Below are 17,542 nucleotides of genomic sequence, written 5' to 3' on the forward strand. Positions count from 1 at the left end.
GCTAGCTTCCTTTCCAATCTCCAACTCATTCATGCCCTATAAAGCCTGAAACACTTGACACAAGGATCACGGCATCGAATGGAATAATGGAGAATTAAAATTAAATAATTAAGGTCTCTAGGGAGCAATTTTCAAACATGTACTAAATTTAGGATGGAAATCTAAATGCATGCTAAATTAATGAATAAGTGGGTAAGGATCATGACAAAGTCACACAATTAAACATAATATAAACCATAAAATAGTGGTTTATCAACCTCCCCACACTTAATCATTAGCATGTCCTCATGCTAAATTGAAGGAGACAAGGAAATAAGTATGAACATGTAGAAACTCATGAGATGCAATGCCATCTTACATATATAAATAAATGCAACTATATAATTATTGTCCACTTGATCAAAAGTAAATAAGCCCTTCAAAACAATTACAAATCAAATTCCACTAATTCTATCATTATACAATAAAACAGATTAAAGTGCAAGAAGATAGCTTATGAAAGCAGGAAACATGAAAATTCAAACATCGAACCCTCACTGATAATGTATGTACGCTCTGATCTTTTGTGTATAGGGTAATCACTCTATTCTTCTCTAGTCATATTTTCTAACTTTTGTTTTTCTCCTAACCAATCAACAACAGTTAATATACCAATGCAAACATCATGAGGTCTTTCTAGGGTTGTAATGGGGCCAAGGTGCAGGTAAGGGTATACATATGGTTAAGTGAGCTTTATAAATTGAATCTTTAATTAACCTAAGCTCTCACCTAATATACATATAGTCTATATACATTAAATTCATGCCTAGCTACCCATAATTCCCTTTTTCAACCCATACTCATGTTTCAACTTTGTATTTTGATTCTATCATATGTGCATTGATTTTTTGAATTCTGAATTTAACATTGGGGTAATTTTGTCCCCTTATTTATTTATTTATCATCATTTTTTTTGAATTGAAATAAATAAAGCTTATCAATGCACATAGATTTTTTTTTCAATTCTTATAGTTTCACATGAGTAGGTATCCAAATTCCCTTTAAATTTTCATGACACATTCCCTTAACAACTTTTGTTCCCACAATTTCCCATACTTAACTAGAACACACAATTCTATCTTAAGCTAACCAAAGATTCAATTTGGGATATGCAATTGTTTTTCAGCTTAAGGTTAGTAATGTGGTAAAATATAGAACAAATGGGGTTTTTAAAGGCTCAAAGTGGTTAACAAGGGTAATTGAAAAGGGTAGGCTTGATTTGGATAAGTGAGTTTAAACAAATAATGGCCTTAATCATGTATCAAATTTGAAAAGGGTAGGCTTGATTTGGATAAGTAGCATATATCAAACATTCCATGTCCAAATTAGATTACCATTTGTAACAAACTAGCCATCTCATTTGTATTGACAATTAAATTTAATTAATAAAATATGAAAGGAAATTTGTAAAAAGCAAGCATTGCATATTAGAGTAGAATAATGTGAATAAGTGCATAATGCCGTATGGGCTTTTTCACAAACACATAGCATGCATGTAGAATAAGCTCTTGAAAGTATAAATTTGAACATGCAAGCATTCCCTTAAAAAGTAATATATATGATTGTCAAACAAATTTACAACAAACCATGAGCATATAATGATAAATAATGACTCACATAAATAGATAACACCAAGTAAAAAGGAAAAGAAAAGAAAAGAAAATAAGAATAATGAAGAAAAGAAAAGAAGATAGCATATGAAAATAAGAAGAATAGTAGAAAAGTGGGAAAGAAGAAAAGAAAAACCTTGTTAATGGGGGTGAGAGAGATAAAGAATGAAAGGTGAGATAGAAAGGGGAAGGGAGAAAGAAGAAAAAAGGAGGAAAAAGAAAAATTAGGATTTGGGAGATAGGAAGATAAGATAATTTGGCAACTTAGGTTGAGTTGTGCGGCGCATGCGACGCGGCCACGGAGGGCACGCGCTCGCATGAGTGTGCTCCAGGTAGGGTGACGTGATCGCGTCGGTCACGCGGTCGCGTAACCTATGTTGCGCTGCTGGCGCGAGTGCAGCCTCGCTCCAGCACAACTCTCTGTTCAATTTATGTTAATTGCCAAAATTGGGTGACGTGATCGCGTGGGTCACGCGATCGCATGAGTGTGTATTATAAAATGAATGACGCGGCCGCGTCACCGACGCGATCGCGTGAGAAGGATTGTGCTTCCAGCACAAATTCAGCATCACTCTTGCACAGAATGTGACTATGCACCCTTTTACATCGAAAACTCAGGGCACGCGGCCGCCATGGGGCACGCGACCGCATGGGAGGCCATGATTTCCATGCGACGCGGTCGCGTGAGGTAATTTGTACCATTGGCACGCCTCTAGCGCGGCTCCTGCATAACTTTCTGTTCATTTTTATTTTTCTTTACTCTCCCTGCCACGCGGACGCGTCGCTGATGCGACCGCGTCGCGTGGTGAAATTTTTTTTTTAAATAAGGACATGTAAGTGTAAAAACATGAAAGTATTAATAAAGAGAAGAGTCATTGAAGAAGAAAAAACTAAAAGTGAAGAAAAGAACGATCATACCGCGGTGGGTTGTCTCCCACCAAGCACTTTGCTTTAACGTCCGTAAGTTGGACGCTTCATTAGCTCAATCTGCTGCTATGTGGGGATCTTCCAAGCGGAAGATCTCGAGCTCCTTGTTTTTCTGTACCTTCTCACCATGGTACAGTTTCAGGCGGTGTCCATTGACCTTAATAAGTTCAGAGCTTGAAGGATGGCTTAGGTGATAAACTCCGTACGGTTCAGCCTTCTCTACTCTGTATGGACCTTCCATTTTGATCTTAACTTACCGGGCATTAGCCTTAGTCTAGATTTGTAAAGGAGAACAAAATCTCCAGGTTGAAACTCTTTCTTCTTGATGTTTTGATCATGCACAGCTTTCATTCTTTCCTTGCAAATTCTGGAATTCTCATAAGCTTCTAGGCGAAGGTTCTCCAGTTCCTGCAGTTGCAACTTCCTTTCAGCTCCAGCATTCTCAATTCCCATGTTGCACTCTTTAACTGCCCAGAAGGCTCTGTGTTCGATTTCAACTGGGAGATGGCAAGCTTTTCCATAAACCAAGCGAAAGGGACTCATCCCAATGGGTGTCTTGTATGTGGTTATATACGCCTACAATGCATCTTGTAGCCTGGTGCTCCAGTCTTTCCTGTGAGGCTTTACTATCTTTTGCAAGATACGCTTAATTTCTCAGTTCGACACCTCGGCTTGCCCATTAGTTTGAGGATGGTAAGCTGTTGCAACTTCATGAATTATCCCATGCTTCTTCATCAATCCTGTTAGTCTCCTGTTACAAAAATGGGTGCCTTGATCGCTCATGATCGCTCGTGGTGATCTAAAACGGCATATAATATGGTTTCTCACAAAGGAAACAAAAGTGTTAGCATCATCAGTGCGGGTAGGAATTGCTTCCACCCATTTGGAAATATAATCTACAGCTAACAGTATATAAAAATATCCACTAGAATTTGGAAATTGACCCATGAAGTCAATGCCCCATACATAAAAAATTTCACAGAAAAGGATATATTGTTGAGGCATCTCATCCCTTCTGGATATATTACCAAATTTCTGGCATGGGGACAAGATTTACAAAACTCAGCAGCGTCTCTAAAAAGAGTAGGCCACCAGAATCCACAGTCTAAGATCTTTCTAGCTGTTCTTTGAGGGCCAAAATGTCCTCCACTCTCAGATGAGTGACAGGCCTCTAAAATGGACTGGAATTCTGATTGAGGCACACAACGTCTAATTATCTGGTCAGCGCCACATCTCCATAAATATGGGTCATCCCATATATAATATTTAGACTCGCTTTTCAGCTTGTCTCTTTGATGTTTAGAGAAATGTGGAGGGAATGTGAGGCTAACTAAATAATTAGCAACAGGTGCATACCAAGGGACTACCTCAGATACTGCTTGCAGGTTATCAAAAGGGAAATTATCATCTATAGGAGTAGAATCATCCTTTATATGTTCAAGGCGACTCAAGTGGTCTGCTACTAAATTCTGATTACCACTCCTATCCTTTATTTCTACATTAAATTCTTGTAATAGCAGTATCCAACGGGTAAGTCTTGGTTTGGACTCCTTTTTAGCCAATAGATACTTTAGAGGTGCATGGTCCGAATACACTACTACTTTGGTACCAAGTAAATACGCCCGGAATTTATCCAGAGCAAAAACAATAGCAATAAGTTCTTTTTCAGTAGTAGTATAATTGGACTGGGCAGTGTCTAAAGTCTTAGACGCATAGGCAACAACAAAAGGATCCTTACCTTCACGTTGAGCCAGCGCTGCTCCTACTGCATGGTTGGAAGCACCGCACATGATTTCAAACGGCTGGCTCCAGTCGGGTCCTCTCACGATTGGGGCTTGAGTTAGAGCAGTCTTCAGCGTATCAAATGCTTGTTTGCAATCCTCACTGAACTCGAACTCAATGTCCTTCTGCAGTAATCTAGATAAGGGAAGTGCCACCTTTCTAAAGTCTTTAATAAATCTTCGGTAGAAACCTGCATGGCCAAGGAACGAACGGACTTCCCTCACAGAAGAGGGGTAAGGTAGACTAGAAATAACATTCACCTTTGCTGGGTCTACCGAAATGCCAGTATTAGATACCACATGTCCTAATACAATCCCTTGTTTTACCATAAAGTGGCATTTTTCGAAATTCAATACAAGGTATCGTATTAATACATCTATCTAATACTCTCGATAATCTATCTAAGGAAAGGGTAAAAGAATCACCATAAACGCTAAAATCATCCCTAAAAATTTCCATACAGTCCTCAGTAAGATCAGAGAAAAGACTCATCATGCACCTTTGGAAAGTAGCTGGTGCATTGCACAAGCCAAAGGGCATTCTCTTATAAGCATAAGTCCCAAAAGGACATGTAAAAGTAGTCTTTTCCTGATCCTCAGAAGCTATATGAATCTGGAAATAACCTGTGTAACCATCTAGAAAGCAATAATGTGATTTACCTGACAGGCGATCCAGCATTTGATCAATGAATGGAAGTGGGTAGTGATCCTTATGGGTAGCTTGGTTGAGACGCCTGTAATCAATGCAGAATCTCCAAGCATTCTGAACTCTAGTTGCTATGAGCTCTCCATGCTCATTCTTCATTGTAGTAACTCCAGACTTCTTGGGTACCACTTGTACCGGGCTTACCCATTCACTGTCTAAAATGGGATATATGATACCGGCCTCCAATAGTCTGGTCACTTCCTTTTTGACAACTTCCAAGATGGTGGGATTCAATCCTCTTTGGGGTTGACGGACAGGTCTTGCTCCCTCTTCTAAAAATATTCTGTGCTCGCATACTTGAGGATTGATTCCCACTATGTCTGCCAAGCTCCACCCGATTGCCTTCTTATGCTTCCTCAGTATATCAAGTAGCTGCTCTTTTTGTTGAGAAGTCAGTTCTCTTGCAATAATAACCAGAAGCTTCTGCTCATCCTCAAGATAGGCATATTCGAGGTGTGGAGGAAGAGGTTTCAATTCTAACTTTTGATCATGGGCAGGCTCTGGATTATCTGGAGCTTGTGAAAATGGTGAAGTGTCCTCACTGTCAGTTAAGAGGGTCCCCACACTTGGACCTTGTCCAGTGTGCCTCTCTTCAAACTCTTCTTTTTGAACTTCAGCCACACTTTCGTCTATGACATCACACTGGAAGATAGAACGATCTTCTGGGGATTGTCAATGACTCCATTCAGATTGAAGATCACTATGCGGCCATCTATTTCAAAGGAGTATGTTCCCGAAAAAGCATCCAACTTGAATTTTGATGTCTTTAGGAATGGTCTTTCAAGTAAGATCGATGATGGCTTATCTGAATCATTATGGGGCATCTCCAAGATATAAAAATCAGTAGGAAATGTAAGCCCTTTAATGTTCACCAAAACATCTTTAGCAACTCCAGCCACTGTAATAATGCTTTTATCTGCTAACACAAAACGAGATGTCGACCTTTTTAAGGGAGGGAGCCTCAAAACATCATATATGGACAAAGGCATTATACTGACACATGCTCCTAAATCACACATGCAATCATAAATTACTACACCACCAATAGTACAACTAACTATGCAAGGACCTGGATCACTGCATTTTTTAGGTAATCCTCCCATTAAAGCAGATATAGAACTACCTAAAGGAATAGTTTCTAATTCATTAATTTTGTCTTTATGGATACATAAGTCTTTTAGAAACTTTGCATATTAGGTACTTGCTGAATAACATCAAAAAGGGGAACAGTTACCTCGACCTTTTTGAAGATCTCTACCATTTTAGGATCAGGTTCCAGCTACTTCCTGGGCTTCCTTGCAAGCTGTGGAAATGGAATGGGAATGGTGGTTCCTGTGGTGCTTGCGCTTTTTGGTACTTCCTCTTGTGGTTGAGATATCTCTTCTTCAGCTATGTCCTGAATATCCTCTTCCTCTTCAACATCTTCAATTTCCACCACCTCTTCAGCTGAGGCGTATTCTGGTGAGCTTGGTTCCTCCTGATTTTTCTCCTACAGTGTGGTTCCAGACCTCAAGGTGATGGCATTAATGCCTCCCTTTGGATTGGGTAATGGTTGAGAGGAAATTCTAGTGGTGCTTGAAGGTTGGTTACTGGAATTTGGTGCTGAGCCAAGCTGTGTCATAAAATCTTGCAGAGTAGAGGTGAGACCATTCAGACTGGCGTTAATACTGTTCACGATGGTACTTTCCATGGCCAGTTGTCTCTTCTCAAAAGCTTGTAATAAATCTTCATTAGAAGATACAGAAGAATGAGTAAATTGAGAGGTCTGCTGCTGATTGTTCGGTGGTCCTTGGTTTTGCCTCAGGTGAAGTGCTCTGTAAGGTTGATTTTGCTGCCTGTTATTGTTATTATTCCACCTCTGATTTCCCTGATTATCTCTGTCTCCTCTGTTATTGTTGCCCCTCCAATTCTGGTTTGAATTGCCCTGCCATCCATGGTTATTATTTCCACTTTGATTGTACCCTTGGTTGGGGCGGTCATAGAAGTTGTGAGTGGATGCCACCGTGTTGTCTTCTTGTTGGAGTTGTGGGCATTTATCAGTGTAATGGCTGTAATCAGCATAGATTCCACAAATTCTTTGTGGGACTAGCTGTTGGTTTTGCTGCAGTTGAGGAGGTTGAGCTTGCTGAGCTTGTTGATTCAACTGCATTTGCTTTAGCAAGTTGGTCATTTCACAGATGCTTTGAGTTAGAGCAACAGTCTCTCTGCTAGAGGATACTTCTGCAACGGCTTTTGAACGGCCTTGCTTCTGTCTGTGGTTCCTAGTAGATTCATCTAAATCACTGATCAATTGCCAAGCTTCATCAGTGGTCTTGTACTTCTTCATAGACCCATTGCTGGCACTTTCCAATATGGTCTTATCTTGGGGCCTTATACCCTGTGTGATATAGCTGAGTAGCACGATCTTGTCAATCATGTGGTGGGGGCATGCTTCCAAAAGGTTATTGAAGCGCTCCCAGTATTCAAAAAGAGTCTCATTGTCATCCTGAACAATGGTAGAGATATCCTTCCTCAGTTTATTAGTAACTTCAGATGGAAAGAATTTCTCCAGAAACTCCTTTCCGAGTGTATCCCAGTTGGATACATTTGCTAGAGGTTGAGTGTAGTACCACTCTCTTGCTTTTCCTTCAAGAGAAAACGGAAAAGCTTTCAGCAGAATTGCAGTTTCATCAGTGCCATCACGCCTGACAGTAGAACAGGCTGCCTGGAAATCTCTCAAGTGCTTGATAGGCTCTTGAGCAGGTAGGCCATGAAACTTGGGCATCAAATTTAGCAGTCCGGTATTTATTTCAAAATCTGTAGCTACCGCTGGATGATGCGCCTGAAATGGTTGCATTGTAAAATCAGGGGCTCCTTCCTCCTGTATGGTAACTCTCCTAGCTGCCATGTTTTCTGCACGTAAAACAACCGAATCAGTAGAACGGGGGCTGGTTTCTTCCTCAGACTCACTTTCAAATCCGCCCTCAGAGCGGATTAACCTGCGCTGTTCTTTCAATTTCAGGATCGAATATTAGCAAGCGCGGATTAGGAAGTGAACGTGTCATTTGACGGAAGAAAGATGCAGCTCATAGTAGCAAAATTAAATAGAAATGCAAATAAATAAATTCTAATTAATAAAATTAGCACTCTATTGCAACTCCCCGGCAACAGCGCCAAAAATTGATGGGAAGCAGAAGCTGGTGAATTAAAAATTATTAAAATGATTATGTTGCAAGTATAGTTCTTAATTCACCAAAAATCTGCCTATCAATTTAGAAATATGTCACAAAGAGTTTAAATTAAAATTACTGGGAGTTTTAAGTCCCAGGTCGTCTCCCAACGAGTTGTAGAGAAGTGTGCTATCTTATTAATCAGGTGTTCAAGAAGTTGAGTTGAGTAAATTGGGATTTAAATTGAGGGAAATTAAATAATATGAATAAAAGCCTTGACTGGGAATTGATTGGTTGGGATCTCTATCATTGATGGAGTGATTTTTAAGATTAATTTATAATTAATGGTTGCTTTGTTTGGTTATCCTTTACTAGGTAAGGGAAAGTCAAACAAGTTGAATTACTGGATCTGTTCACAAGTTACAACCCACTTAGTTCAAAGGGATTGGCGTCAGTGACAGGATGGTAATTCAACAGTTAACCCAATTACAAATTTTCTTTCAATCCTTCCAACTCAAGAGTTCCTTTTTAATCAATTCCCCATCAAGTAATGAAACTACTCACGCATTGTAAATAATAAATCCATAAAACATGATAGGGAATAAAAAAAAGACATAGTTATTGAAATTGAAATTGAATGAAAGAGAAATAATCCTTGCATTAAATAATCATAAGAGTATCTGAATGGCAAAATTGAACAAAAACAAGGAACATGGAAGAATAGAACCAAGTTAAGAAGACAAACTATAGTGATGAAGTCTTGATGAGGAAATAACTCTTCTCAATGTTCCAATGCTAAGATCAATTAAAGATTAAAATTAAAACTAGAGAGAAAAACCTAAGAGAGAAAACTAGATCTCCAAACTACTGAATGAATGTATGTTGTTTCTGCATATTCTCTGACTCTAGTCTGTTGTTCCGGGCCGAAAACTGGGCCGAAATAAGGTCCAAAATCGCCCCCAGCAAATTCTGCAGATTATGCAGATTGCACATGTCACGTGATCGCGTCATCCATGCGGACGCGTCGCTTGCGCTTTTTCCTCGCCACGCGTTCGCGCCGTCCATGCTACCGCGTTACTTGCGCTTTCCAATCCGCGCGGCCGCGTAAGCCATGCGGCCGCGTCACTGCGATTTGTGCTCCTTCGCGCAGTCGCGTGAGCCATGCGACCGCGTCACTTCTCGCTGGTTATCTCCTCAAACTCTTGTGTTCCTTCCATTTTTGCTAGCTTCCTTTCCAATCTCCAACTCATTCATGCCCTATAAAGCCTGAAACACTTGACACAAGGATCACGACATCGAATGGAATAATGGATAATTAAAATTAAATAATTAAGGTCTCTAGGGAGCAATTTTCAAACATGTACTAAATTTAGGAAGGAAATCTAAATGCATGCTAAATTAATGAATAAGTGGGTAAGGATCATGACAAAATCACACAATTAAACACAATATAAACCATAAAATAGTGGTTTATCACTCTAACGTGGCCACTTATGATCATTGGCCAACGTTAGTGATAATGTTAAGTGTCACTAACGTTGGCTCAAAGTCCCTTCTTCACGTTAGAGTTCACGTTAGCTTAGTTAACGTGACTCTTAACGTGGGCAATGATGGCTTTGAGAGCGTTATTGGCAATCACTTTTCTCATTAACTTTGCGAGTTACCTCCCATTCCACGTTAGTGGTAACGTTAATTAGATTAACGTGACTGCTAAGTGGTTCTTCCTTGCTTCCTTTGGTCCTGAAATCAAGCAATAGAGTGCATCAAAGTTCTAGTCCAAGTCATGGGTAATGAAACATACAATTTGTTATTAAACTCATGCAAAATCCTCATGAAATCATGTAAAATTCACAATGTATGCTTGAATCAAGGTGTAAGTGAATATCTACCCAGAACTAGCTTATTTCCTAAGGAAATGCATGAAACTACCTTAAAAACAGTAAAGAAAAGTGATGCGCTATAACTGAGTATAGCTACGATTAAGGGAATTGCACAAACGGCAAAATTCCTTCCGGCAAGTGCACCGGTTATCGTCAAGTAAAAACTCACAATAGAGTGAGATCGAATCCCACAAGGATTGGTTGAATGAGCAATTCGAATTAGAAGTTTGATTAGTTGAGCGGAATCAAGAATTGGGTGTGAATTGTGATGAGCGGATATTTTATACGCTTTTTGGGGGTAATTTCATGTAGATTTTAGCATGTTTTAGTTAGTTTTTAGTAAAATAATATTAGTTTGTAGGCAAAAATCATATTTCTGGACTTTACTATGAGTTTGTGTGTTTTTCTGTGATTTCAGGTATTTTCTGGCTGAAATTGAGGGAGCTGAGCAAAAATCTGACTTAGGCTGAAAAAGGACTGCTGATGCTGTTGGATCCTGACCTCCCTGCACTCGGAATGGATTTTCTGGAGCTACAGGAGTCCAAATGGCACGCTCTCAACGGCGTTGGAAAGTAGACATCCAGGGCTTTCCAGCAATATATAATAGTCCATACTTTGCGCAAGAATAGACGACGTAACGTGGCGTTAAACGCCAAGTTCATGCTGCTGTCTGGAGTTAAACGCCAGAAAAACGTCATTATCCGGAGTTGAACGCCCAAAACACGTCATAACCTGAAGTTTGACGCCAAGAAAGGCCTCTACACGTGAAAAGCTTTAGTCTCAGCCCCAGAACACACCAAGTGGGCCCCAGGAGTGGATTTCTGCACCAATTATCTTAGTTTATTCATTTTTTGTAAACCTAGGCTACTAGTTTACTATTTAAACAACTTTTACAGACATTTCGTGTACCTCATGACATTTTCAGATCTGAATTACATACTTTGTGACGGCATGAGTCTCTAAACTCCATTGTTGGGGGTGAGCAGCTCTGCAGCGTCTCGATGATTTAATACAATTCCTTTGTTTTCCATTCAAACACGCTTGTTCTTATCTAAGATGTTTATTCGCGCTTAATTGTGAAGAAGGTGATTATCCGTGACACTCATCACCTTCCTCAATCCATGAACGTGTGCCTGACAACCACCTCCGTTCTACATCAGACTGAATGAATATCTCTTAGATTCCCCAACAGAATCTTCGTGGTATAAGCCGGATTGATGGCGGCATTCATGAGAATCCGGAAAGTCTAAACCTTGTCTGTGGTATTCCGAGTAGGATTCTAGGATTGAATGACTGTGACGTGCTTCAAACTCCTGAGGGCTGGGCGTTAGTGACAGACGCAAAAGAATCAATGGATTCTATTCCAACCTGATTGAGAACCGACAGATGATTAGCCGTGCTGTGACAGAGCATAGGAACGTTTTCACTGAGAGGATGGGAAGTAGCCACTGACAACGGTGACACCCTACATAGAGCTTGCCATGGAAGGAACCTGCGTGTGAGAAGAGGATTTCAAGGAAGAGTTGAAGTCAGAGGATAAAGCATCTCCAAAACTCCAACATATTCCCCAGTACTGCAAATCAAAGTAACATTGTTCCCTCTTTTATTTTTATAATCAAATCTAGTAATTTCACTTTTAATCCAAATAATCCTTGTTGAGATCCTGACTAAGATTAATAAAATAAATATTGATTGCTTCAAACCAATAATCTCTGTGGATTCGACCCTTACTCACGTAAGGTATTACTTGGACGACCCAGTACACTTGCTGGTTAGTTGAACGGAGTTGTGAAAAGAAAGTAATCAGTTAGTTAAATAAGTTCTCCTTGGCACATGCCAAGGAGCCTTTAATTAAGGGTCACAATTTCGTCCACCAAGTTTTTGGCGCCGTTGCCGGGGATTATTGAGTTTGGACAATTGAAGGCTTATTTTATTTCTTAGATTAGGAATAATTTATTTTTATTTTTATTGTTATAGAGTCATTAAATCAATATTGATAGGATAGTTTCTTTTCAAAAATTTCTTTTCAAAAATTTTATTTTTCTTAATTAAGTGTTAACTTTTCGTGAGTTTAGTGTCTTATTCTAAGTTTGGTGTTGATTGCATGTTTTATATGTTCTTTGAAAATTTCGTGTTAGTGTTCTTGGTTCTTCCTTGATCTTTAAGTTGTTCTTGATAATTGGTTATACCCTTTGGAACCTTTTTCAAAAATAATTTTTCTTGGATTGAATCTTGAGCCAAACTTTAAGTTTGGTGTTTTCTTGTTAATCTTTTCATAATTTTCGAAAATTTTATTAAAGTTTTCTAAAAATTTTAAGTTTGGTGTTCTTCCTTGTGTTCTTGGTGTTCTTGTGAATATTCAAAGTGTTCTTGAGTTTTTCTTGTGTCTTGATCTTAAAATTTTTAAGTTTGGTGTTCCTTGGTGTTTTCCATCCAAAATTTTCGAAAATAAGGAACATTAAATCTAAAAAATTTTAAGTCTTGTGCCTTTTGTTTGTTTTTCTCTTTCATCATAAAATTCAAAATTCAAAAATTTTATATTTTCCAACTACTTTTTCGAATTTTTTTTAAAAAAATTTTTAGATTTTAATTTCATTTTTTTTCGAAAATATATATATATATATATATATATATATATATATATTTTTAACTTCTTTTTATTTATTCCATTTTTATTTATTCCATTACTATAAAATAAATAATTCTCAACATATAAATTCTCAACTTGTATTCAATCATGGAAGCAAGTAGGAATGAACAGTCCAAGAGGACTCTGGGGTCATATGCTAACCCCACTACTGCTTCATATGGGAGTAGTATCTGTATACCTTCCATTGGAGTTAGTAGCTTTGAGCTGAATCCTCAGCTCATTATCATGGTGCAGCAAAACTGTCAGTATTCTGGTCTTCCACATGAAGAACCTACAGAGTTTCTGGCACAATTTCTGCAAATTGCTGATACAGTACATGATAAGGAAGTGGATCAGGATGTCTACAGATTACTACTGTTTCCATTTGCTGTAAAAGATCAAGCTAAGAGGTGGTTAAATAACCAGCCTAAAAACAGCATAAAAACATGGAAACAGCTGTCAGAAAAATTCCTGAATCAATATTTCCCTCCCAAACGGATGACACAGCTAAGGCTAAGCATCCAAGGCTTCAAACAAGGAGATAATGAATCCCTTTATGATGCCTGGGAGAGATACAGGGAGATGCTAAGAAAATGCCCCTCTGAAATGTTTTCAGAATGGGTGCAATTAGACATCTTTTACTATGGGCTTACAGAAAAAGCTCAGATTTCTCTAGACCACTCAGCTGGTGGATCTATACATATGAGAAAAACAATTGAAGAAGCTCAAGAGCTCATTGATACAGTTGCTAGAAATCAGCATCTGTATCTAAGCAGTGAATCTTCCATGAAAGAAGAAGCTAAAAAAGTAACTGCAGAACTCAGTCCGGTGGATCAGGCTAATGAATTCAATCAGCAATTAGACTTTCTAACTCAGCAGCTAGCCGAATTCAAGGAAATATTACAGGAAACAAGAATGGCTAACAGGAATATGGAAGTGCAATTAAAGCAGACAGAAAAGCAACTGTCAAAACAAATAGCAGAAGAATGCCAAGCAGTTCAATTAAGAAGTGGGAAAACATTAAACACCTCACTTCAAAGCAGCAAGAAGACAGGAAATGAACAAATAGCTACTCAAAATCCCTCTGAGGACAAGCAGAGCCCAGAAAGGGATAAAGCTAGCGCTGAACGCCCAAACCATGCTCATTCCTGGCGTTCAACGCCAAAAACAAGCATGGATCTAGCGTTGAACGCCCAAAAGGAACATGGTTCTGGCGTTCAAACGCCAGTGACAAGCAAGGAGGTGGCGTTTAACGCCACTCCAGCTTCCACACCAGGCATTCAAATGCCAGTGGGTGATCAGTCACATACAAGTGCTGATAACAACCCTTCTAAAAAGGCTTCCCAACCCACTTCTGTAGGTAATAAACCGGCAGCAACTAAGGTTGAGGAATACAAAGCCAAAATGCCTTATCCTCAAAAACTCCGCCAAGCGGAACAGGATAAGCAATTTGCCCGCTTTGCAGACTATCTCAGGACTCTTGAAATAAAGATTCCGTTTGCAGAAGCACTTGAGCAAATACCTTCTTATGCTAAGTTCATGAAAGAGATCTTAAGCCATAAGAAGGATAGGAGGGAAACTGAAAAAGTTTACCTCACTGAAGAATGCAGTGCAGTCATTCTGAAAAGCTTACCTGAGAAGCTTAAAGATCCTGGGAGCTTTATGATACCATGCACATTAGAAGGTGTTTGTACCAAGCAAGCTTTATGCGATCTTGGGGCAAGTATCAACCTAATACCTGCATCTACTATCAGAAAGCTTGGTTTGACTGAAGAAATCAAACCAACCAGGATATGTCTTCAACTTGCTGATGGCTCCATTAAATACCCATCAGGCGTGATTGAAGACATGATTGTCAAGGTTGGGCCATTTGCCTTTCCTACTGACTTTGTGGTGCTGGAAATGGAGGAGCACAAGAGTGCAACTCTCATTCTAGGAAGACCTTTCCTGGCAACTGGCCGAACCCTCATTGATGTCCAAAAAGGGGAAGTGACCTTGAGAGTCAATGAGGAGGAGTTCAAGTTGAATATTGTTAAAGCCATGCAACATCCAGACACCCCAAATGACTGCATGAGTGTTGATATTATTGACTCTCTGGTAAGAGAGGTCAATATGGCTGAGAGTCTCGAATCAGAGCTGGAGGACATCTTTAAAGATGTTCAGCCTGATTTGGAGGAATCAGAGAAGATAATAGAACCTCTGAAAATCCCTCAAGAAGAGGAGAAACCTCCAAAACCCGAGCTCAAACCATTGCCACCATCCCTGAAATATGCATTTCTGGGAGAAGGTGAAACCTTTCCTGTAATTATAAGCTCTACCTTAGAGCCACAGGAAGAGGAAGCACTAATTCAAGTGCTAAGGACGCACAAGACAGCTCTTGGGTGGTCCATTAGTGATCTTAAGGGCATTAGCCCAGCCAGATGCATGCACAAAATCTTGTTAGAGGATGACGCCAAGCCAGTGGTTCAACCACAAAGGCGGCTGAACCCAGCTATGAAAGAAGTGGTGCAAAAAGAGGTCACTAAATTACTAGAGGCTGGGATTATTTATCCTATTTCTGACAGCCCCTGGGTGAGCCCTGTCCAAGTTGTCCCTAAGAAGGGTGGCATGACAGTGGTTCATAATGAAAAAAATGAACTGGTTCCTACAAGGACAGTTACAGGGTGGCGTATGTGCATTGATTACAGAAGACTCAATACAGCCACCAGAAAGGATCATTTTCCTTTACCATTCATAGACCAAATGCTAGAAAGACTAGCAGGTCATGAATACTACTGCTTCCTGGATGGATATTCAGGTTATAATCAAATTGCAGTAGATCCCCAGGATCAGGAGAAAACGGCATTCACATGCCCATCTGGAGTATTTGCATATAGAAGGATGCCATTTGGCCTGTGCAATGCACCTGCAACATTCCAGAGGTGCATGCTCTCAATTTTCTCTGATATGGTGGAAAAATTTCTGGAAGTCTTCATGGATGACTTTTCAGTATTTGGAGACTCATTCAGCTCCTGCCTTAACCATTTAGCACTTGTTCTGAAAAGATGCCAAGAGACTAACCTGGTTTTAAACTGGGAGAAATGTCACTTTATGGTGACTGAAGGAATTGTCCTTGGGCACAAAATTTCGAACAAGGGAATAGAGGTGGACCAAGCTAAGGTAGAAGTAATTGAAAAATTACCACCACCTGCTAATGTTAAGGCAATCAGAAGCTTTTCTGGGGCATGCAGGATTCTATAGGAGGTTTATAAAGGATTTTTCAAAAATCGCCAAACCTCTGAGCAACCTGCTAGCTGCAGACACGCCATTTATCTTTGATAAAGAGTGTCTGCAGGCATTTGAGACTCTGAAAGCTAAATTGGTTACAGCACCAATCATCTCTGCACCAGACTGGACATTACCATTTGAACTGATGTGTGATGCCAGTGACCATGCCATTGGTGCAGTGTTGGGACAAAGGCATGACAAGCTTCTGCATGTCATTTACTATGCCAGCCGTGTGCTAAATGATGCACAGAAGAATTACACAACCACAGAAAAAGAGCTACTTGCAGTGGTTTATGCCATTGACAAATTCAGATCCTATTTAGTAGGATCAAAAGTGATTGTGTACACTGATCATGCTGCTCTTAAATATCTACTCACAAAGCAGGATTCAAAGCCCAGACTCATCAGATGGGTGTTGCTTCTGCAAGAGTTTGATATAGAAATAAGAGACAGAAAAGGGACAGAGAATCAAGTAGCAGATCACCTGTCCCGAATAGAACCAGTGGAAGGGGTGTCCCTCCCTCTCACTGAAATTTCTGAAACCTTTTCGGATGAGCAACTACTAGCCATCCAGGAAGTGCCATGGTTTGCAGACATTGCAAACTACAAGGCAGTAAGATTCATACCCAAAGAGTACAGTAAGATGCAGTCAAAGAAATTAATCACAGATGCAAAGTACTATCTTTGGGATGAACCATATCTCTTTAAGAGATGTGCAGACGGAGTAATCCGTAGATGTGTGCCTAAAGAAGAAGCACAGAAGATCCTTTGGCATTGCCATGGATCACAGTATGGAGGACATTTTGGAAGTGAACGAACAGCCACAAGAGTCCTCCAAAGTGGCTTCTACTGGCCTACTCTCTATAAAGACTCCCAAGCATTTGTGCTTAACTGTGATAGTTGCCAAAGATCAGGCAACCTGCCTCACAGTTATGCCATGCCCCAACAAGGAATCTTGGAGATTGAGTTGTTTGATGTATGGGGCATTGACTTCATGGGACCTTTCCCACCATCATACTCAAACATTTATATCTTGGTGGCAGTGGATTATGTATCCAAATGGGTGGAGGCTATTGCAACACCCACTAATGACACTAAAACAGTGTTAAAATTCCTCCAGAAACATATCTTCAGCAGATTTGGTATCCCTAGAGTGTTAATCAGTGATGGGGGCACTCATTTCTGTAATAAACAGCTCTACTATGCTCTAGTACGTTATGGAGTCAACCACAGGGTGGCTACTCCATATCACCCACAAACTAATGGGCAGGCTGAAGTCTCAAATAGAGAACTTAAAAGAATCCTGGAACGGACTGTAATTAACCGTAGAAAGGATTGGGCAAGAAGCTTGGATGATGCTCTATGGGCATACAGAACAGCATTTAAGACCCCTATAGGGACCTCTCCATACCAGCTGGTGTATGGAAAGGCATGTCACTTGCCAGTGGAACTGGAACACAAGGCCTATTGGGCAACCAGATTCCTGAACCTTGATGCCAAGTTAGCTGGAGAAAAACGATTACTCCAGTTAAATGAGCTAGAGGAATTTAGACT

This window comes from Arachis hypogaea, chromosome 2 (assembly GCF_003086295.3).
Source record: "Arachis hypogaea cultivar Tifrunner chromosome 2, arahy.Tifrunner.gnm2.J5K5, whole genome shotgun sequence".
Classification (NCBI taxonomy): Eukaryota; Viridiplantae; Streptophyta; class Magnoliopsida; order Fabales; family Fabaceae; genus Arachis; species Arachis hypogaea.